Raw genomic sequence first — 7,001 nt, 5'->3', positions numbered from 1 at the left:
TCTACAGACAAGCTTCTCACTTGTTTCTGACATGACCTCAAATCCTTCTGGCTGTTCCATATATAATTCAGTATCAATGGGGGCGTGCAAATATTCAGTCTTTACATCCATTTGATGCAGTTCTAAACCATATTGAGCTGCAATTTGCATTAAACTACGTATTGATGTCATGTCAGCAGTTGGAGAGAAAGTTTCATTGTAATCAATACCTGCAACTTGACTATACCCCTTCGCCACATACCGAGCTTTGTATGTTATCCCAACTGGGCTTTCCTTCAATGTGTAGACCCATCTACCCCCCACTACATTTTTACCTTCAGGTAGTGTTGTAAGTGTAAACGTATTATTCTCCTTAAGAGAGTTCATCTCCTCCTGCATGGCCTTACTCCACAATTCTGACTCTGGTGAACTTATAGCCTCTCTTAGAGTGTGGGGTACATCACATGCTACTCTATAACAATAATCAATACTGGCTAGTGCATGATCATCATCACTGTTTATTCCACACTCATAATCTCTCAAATACTGTGGAGGCCTCTTCTCCCTCTGTGGATAACGCCTGCTCTCAACACTTTCCTTTTCACCTGTGTTGGGGCTTGGGTCACACGTTTCAGTTCTTATGTCCTGGGGTTCTATTTTCTCGGGTTTTGGTAGGTGAGTTTTGGCGCTCTCCCTACGCACATCATCTTCACACATTAACTGATCTGTCTGAGTGTGGCATTCTGTCCCACTCTTTGTGATAAACTCCACCAACCTACTTTTGTTCACTTTCCCTGAATCTGGATAGAAAACTAGATATGCAGGGCTATTCTTGTCATAACCAATGAAAATCCCTTTTTCACATCGAGAGTCTAACTTTTTCTTGTTCTGTTTGTATGCATAACACTCTGACCCAAATATTCTCATTCTTGAAAGATCAGGCTTCTTTCCAGTCAGCATATAGTATGGGGTCTGTTCTACACGTCTTTTATAACATCTGTTGCGAATAACAGCTGCAGTCTGGATTGCATACGTCCATAACATTTTTGGCAAGCTACTCTGGATTAACATACACCTCGCCATGTCAAGCAAAGTTCTCCAGCTCCTCTCAGCGGTTCCATTCTGATGGGGTGAATAGGGAGCTGAGGTCTCGTGTCTAATTGCATTTTTACTGAGCAGGGTCTGAAATTCCCTGGATGTAAATTCGGTGCCATTATCAGATCTCATACATTTAATTTTACCATAAGGTGAAACATCAGCAATGAACTTCTCTGTTCCTTTGACTGTATCACTCTTTGCTCTCAAAAAATATGTAAAGATTGCACCTGAATAGTCATCAGTAAATGCCAAGATATATCTGAACCCATCTTTTGCTACCGGCTCCATAGGTCCAGCTAAATCTGTGTGCACAAGTCCAAGGGGAACTTTTGCTTTTTCATCTGCCTCCCTGTTCCTGCTCTGAACAAATTTCCCTTGTATGCACACTTCACATTTTAAATTAGACATTTCCGTTTTACCTTTAATTTTCATCCCCTTTGTAACATTTTCCAGCTTCAACACATCCTCATAATTACAGTGACCAAGAATTTCTTGCCATGTGTGAATATCGTAACATACATGACATTGATCAACATCATCTGTGACCGTGCTTAAATAGAACAGTCTATCATACACCTGAATGTCAAATGTCACACCGTTGTTATGAACAAGTCTGTTCTGACCTTCTTTAAAAATGACCGTCGCTGCCTTGACTGAAAAGATGTCCTGTGGAAAAGATGGGACGTACAGCGCCCCCATCAGCATCGTGTCCACCACTTGACCATTGTTGTCTCTCAGGCGAACTTGGGCCGTACCTTTCCTCAGGGCGATACCGCTGGTCCTCTCTCCATCAGCCAGCTCTAAGATGTGCTTATGTGGCTCAAAACTTTTATCAAAGTCCTTGAACTGTGTAATGTCCCGGATGATATGCGACGTTGCTCCTGTATCAACCATGAGACCTTTTTCCTTCACCCCGCTGGCCATGACGGCATCCACTTGGCCAAAAGTGTGGTCCTCCTCATCCATCACCTGTTTCACGTTGTCCCGCTTTCTCCACTTGCAATTCACATTCCTGTGCGTGAAACTTTTACAAAAATTACACCACTGTCGCTGTTCTCGGTTCTCACTCGTAGTAGAAATGCACTCCACAGCTTTATGTCCCTTTTGTCCGCAGTTAAAACAGGTCAATTTCGTATTCCACCCATCTCTTGCTTTCACCTTCATCACAATGTCATCCTCTGAGCAAGCAGCACTAAACTTTTCTGTGCTCTCATAACTCCTCAGCTTTGTTTTGAACTCTGTGAAAGTTATCGTTTCATCACTTTGGGTTATGTGAATGGAAAAGGGCTTAAAAGAGTCCGGTAAGCCCTTCAGAACCATTGCAATCAACAAGCCATCACTTAAAGGACAACTCCGGCGCAAAATGAACCTTTGGTCTAATTACACATTGCTACCTAGTCAACCGTTATCTGAGATTTGTTTTCATGATTGCCGAATGTAAATAGTTTTATCTCTAAAAACAGTTTAGCCTATAACGCTAGTATAATGCTAGTATATAGGGCATAGAGTAATGACAAATAAAAATCGCTTGTTATTACCACTAACAAGGCTCAAAATAGCCCCACACCAACACGACAGCATAACAAGCGTCCCTACATTCAAACCGAAGCATTGAGAACTTTGTCAGTGTCCATACAGTTTAATAAGAAGATATTTTATACACAGTCAACATCGCGAATACAGGAAGAAGCCATCTTTGAAAAATAGTCTCTATCAGTCGATCTACGAACGCCGATCCAAGTGCGCTGAACTGTGCAGAATCTCATATGGTCCGTTGTTTCCAGAAGAAACATAAACACAAACCGTTTACTTCTCTTCAATATGTACACGTAGCCTACTGTTCACGCTCACCTTATCACCTATTCACATCTCACCAGCGCACTTGGATCGGCGTTCGTAGATCGACTGGTCGAGACTATTTTTCCAAGATGGCTTCTTTCTGTATTCGCGAAGTTGACCGTGTGTATAAAATATCTGCTTATTAAACTGTATGGACACTGACAAAGTTCTCAATGCTTTGGTTTGAATGTAGGGACCCTTGTTATGCTGTCGTGTTACTGTGGGGCTATTTTGAGTCTTGTTAGTGGTAATAACAAGCGATTTTTATTTGTCATTACTCTATGCCCTATATACTAGCGTTATACTAGCGTTATAGGCTAAACTGTTTTTAGAGATAAAATTATTTACATTCGGCAATCATGAAAACAAATCTCAGATAACGGTTGACTAGGTAGCAATGTGTAATTAGACTTAAGGTTCATTTAGCGCCGGAGTTGTCCTTTAAAGTCTCTTCCGCATTTCTCAAAGCTGTAATAGCTTAGCTGAGCTGTAATAGCAAAGCTGTAAATTATGTCATTCTCTGCGCGAATGACATAATCTGTGACGCTCTCATTGACAGCTTTCTGAAGAGATGTAAGCTCTGTGTATAAGCTGATCACTCGTGGTTTCCCTGTACCAGCATGTGTGTTCTCTCAGAATCTTTAACGCCTTTCTTCCATCATCCGCTGCATCTCTCATCACAAGGGAAAGGCTTTTATCATCCAACAGCTGAATCAGTTCTGCATACGCGTCCTCATTTTTCTCCGCGTATTCTTCTTCCTCGTCATCATCAGGTTCACTCAGTATGGTGCTCTTTAAACCGAGCTGACGCAGGTGCGCCAGAAACTTAGTTTCCCACAGTTCATAATTTTTCTCATCCCCGTCAAAACATAAACGGTTCCACCGGCTTCCAAACTCCTTCCTGCCCAGCTAGGATTTTTTTGTTCTAAAAATGTTCTGAGAACATTACCATGCAGTGTTCTAATAATGTTTTCAGCGGGTAGTTTTCTTTTGGTTCCTAAAATGTTCTCTTAAAAGTTCTAATAACATTCTCTAAAAACATTCTAAATATGTTAAATGCTAACATTGTTAGAACATTATTCCCTGACGTTCTTATATCATTTTCAGCGGGTAGTTTTCTTTTTGTTCCCAGAATGTTCTCTTAAAAGATGGCATAACATTCTCTAAGAACACTCTGAAAATGTTTTGTGATGACCTTCTATAAAGGTCGTTTAATCATAACATTTTTAAAACATTATCCCCTAACTTTCTTATAAAGTTTTTAGCGGAAGTTTATTTTTGTTCCCAAAATGTTCTCTTAAAACCCCTCAAAAATTATTAGCTATAACATTGTTAAAGCATAAAATTTTATTAATCTCAAAACTAAAACTTTAAAATCTAACAGGTTTGTAAATGGCATCCACATAAATTATTAGAAGTTCTGCGTACAGTAAATGCCCAACATTACATGAAGAACTCAGTAAAGTCACTCATGAGTCTTGACTCCGGTGTTTGCTCAGAGCACTCATCATCAGTCTTTGCTTGTTTTGGTTCTTGCAGAAAAATAATCCAGGAATCTTTATTAATAGTGTTCTACTATTCTCTCTTCTAGTTGTCCAGCTGCTCCCCCAGTTAGCAGCATTGAGCTCTGTTCTCTGTGTGCACGGTAGAGTTTTTCCTCATAGCCTAAAAAAGAAGATCATGCAAAAGCGTAAACATAAAGAATACACATACATTAAGATCACAAGCAATATTGACATTGAAAACTTTCACAATTAGCCAGCCTAATTAGCAATCAGAAATTATGTAAAGACTAATTTATTGAAAGTATAAATATGATAAATTATGAGTATCTTTTTTGTTTCTGTAATTTAAAACATACTTAATCCATGTATCCAATATCTTAATCCAATAAAGTTTTAAAAATGGATATTTTTCTTACACAAATGCTTCACTTTAAAAGGGCTTTATAACCCCGCCAGAGTCATGGGGTGGATTACTTTTATCATGGATGGATGCGCCTTGATAGACGGCCATTCACTGCCATTCTAAAAGTCAGAAGAGTCAGGACATTTTTTAAAATATAACTCAGATAGTATTCATCTGAAAGAAGAATGTTATATACACCTAGGAAGCCTTGAGAAACGCTCTTTCCAATTCATTAACGTTAACCTCTAACGTTATATGAATTACTGAAATATTATTAACTTTTACTTTCAAAAGACATTAAGATCACTTTTAAGTAAAAATACAGTATTCGTATGCATAGAACACAATACCGGTATTATAGTAGGCTATACCTTGGTTGTAAATGGAGACTTTATTGTGTCATCGGTAAGTTAATCATCTTGAAACAGTCCGTTTGGAGTCTGCATTAAAACAAATCTAGCTGTTATTCAAAAGTAGCATACATACACTCAGATTATTGCGACTGTCATACAATTCTAAGAAAGTAGAAAGTTAGGTCTAATACTGAAAGACATCAAGGATAAGAGAAAGCTATGTAAACTGAAAAAATACACACAAAATTTACAGTTGTGAAAGAGTTCCGTTGACCAGGGGCTCGTTCTTCGTACGTCGCTATAGCTTTAAAATAAGTTTTAGATTCATGCTTTAATAATGATATTTTTATTCAAGTAGGTTATAATTCTAATTTATGTTTGTAAATATATGACTTGATGCGTTTTAACGGGCATGCGCGTGAAGTTGAGTTGCCATGGAAACGGAGGGTCACCAGTGCAGACAGCAAAACTCCGACTCTCCCTGTTTTCACTGCTTTCAGGTGAGTTTAGTCTCTAAAATCACACAAATAATACACACGACTGTTCTTGACACTTCTCTTAATTTTAACTGGCACGCTTCTGTTTAATATTTAACGTTACTTTATAGAAATGGGTTAGTGTCTTCGAAAAAATACATTAGCATGCTAATTCACTAACCGTTTAGCTACAGAAGAGTTAACGTAAGGCTAACGTTAGCTTGAGCTTTTGTTTATGAATGTTTGGGCTTTTAATCACATTTTATGTGTTGATTAGAGGTTTTGATATTTTTGTAGCCTAAATATTGTGCTTGGAAGTGAGCTAAAAACGTATGTATTTAACATAAAACGTTACGTTTTATTACTGTTAATCGATGACGTCACTTACACGGCTGAAACTAGCTAATGGTTCATAAATATTGATAAAAAGAAAAATTATGTGATTTCAGCAGCAACAAGATAACTGTTGGCTATGTGACAAATGGTTTGTTGTGTTCCTAGATCATTCCATGCTGATGCCCTGCTCAGTAGCAGAGTTGAACTGACCATCATCTGAACCTGGCAACCGGACACGCAAACACACACGCTCTTTTTTGATAATGAAAATAAAATTATTTTGTTTCCTAATATTCCTTGTTGTGTGTTTGTTCCTTGGGTAGTTAATATTTAAAAATACTTCTAGTGAACGTTAAAGTTCACTATAGAAGTCTGAAAAGTCCCCGAATGTTTGCTGAACGTCCCGCAAACGTCCCCCGCGACGTCATGTGAACGTCCCGCGAACGTCCCCCGCGACGTCCTGTGAACGTCCCGCAAACGTCCCCTGCGACGTCCTGAGAACGTTTAAAGAACCCTACACGAAGACTTTCAGGGGACGTTCGCAGTGGACGTTCAGGGGACGTGTTTTTGTTAGCTGGGTAAACCAACTAAATCACAGTGAAGCGTTAATTACAATCTAAATGCACAGCGCACCCGGACTTTCTCATCAGTGTATGGCCAGCAAAATTGTAATGTTTAATGACATGAAGATAATGTCTGTTCTAAGTTATGATTGTAACGTTACTGTACAAATACAATCGTTCCTGAGTCTGCAGTCTGAAAACTTTACCTCAGAGCATCCGTTTACTGAATGAATTGAGAATCTCACCTGAAAAATCCAATAACACCATAAATTGTCATTCAAGCAGCTGATTTCTGTAAATGAATGCAAAACTAAACCCAGATAGCAGACTGACATTGAATCAACGTGGAAATATGACATCGAAACAACGTTGATCTGACATTGTTTTGCTCATCGAATTAACGTTGAACCAACGTCAGACGCGTCATTCTTTCAAAACTAACGGAAAAT

The 7,001-nt window shown here is 38.8% G+C and overlaps 1 long non-coding RNA gene across 1 annotated transcript; it reads right to left on the bottom strand.

The window, feature by feature from the left end:
• Window positions 1-4,885: 4,885 nt before the first annotated feature.
• LOC148997628 (uncharacterized) lies at window positions 4,886-5,455 on the bottom strand. Its single transcript, XR_016147522.1, has 3 exons — window positions 5,429-5,455; window positions 5,196-5,264; window positions 4,886-4,943 (listed from the first exon to the last, which is right to left on the bottom strand). It is a non-coding gene; the product is annotated as an uncharacterized LOC148997628 (long non-coding RNA).
• Between the last annotated feature and the right edge of the window lie 1,546 nt (window positions 5,456-7,001).

Source organism: Pimephales promelas, chromosome 2, assembly GCF_988280905.1.
Source record: "Pimephales promelas chromosome 2, fPimPro1.hap1.1, whole genome shotgun sequence".
Taxonomy (NCBI): domain Eukaryota; kingdom Metazoa; phylum Chordata; class Actinopteri; order Cypriniformes; family Leuciscidae; genus Pimephales; species Pimephales promelas.
This window is presented reverse-complemented; position numbering and strand designations above follow the sequence as displayed.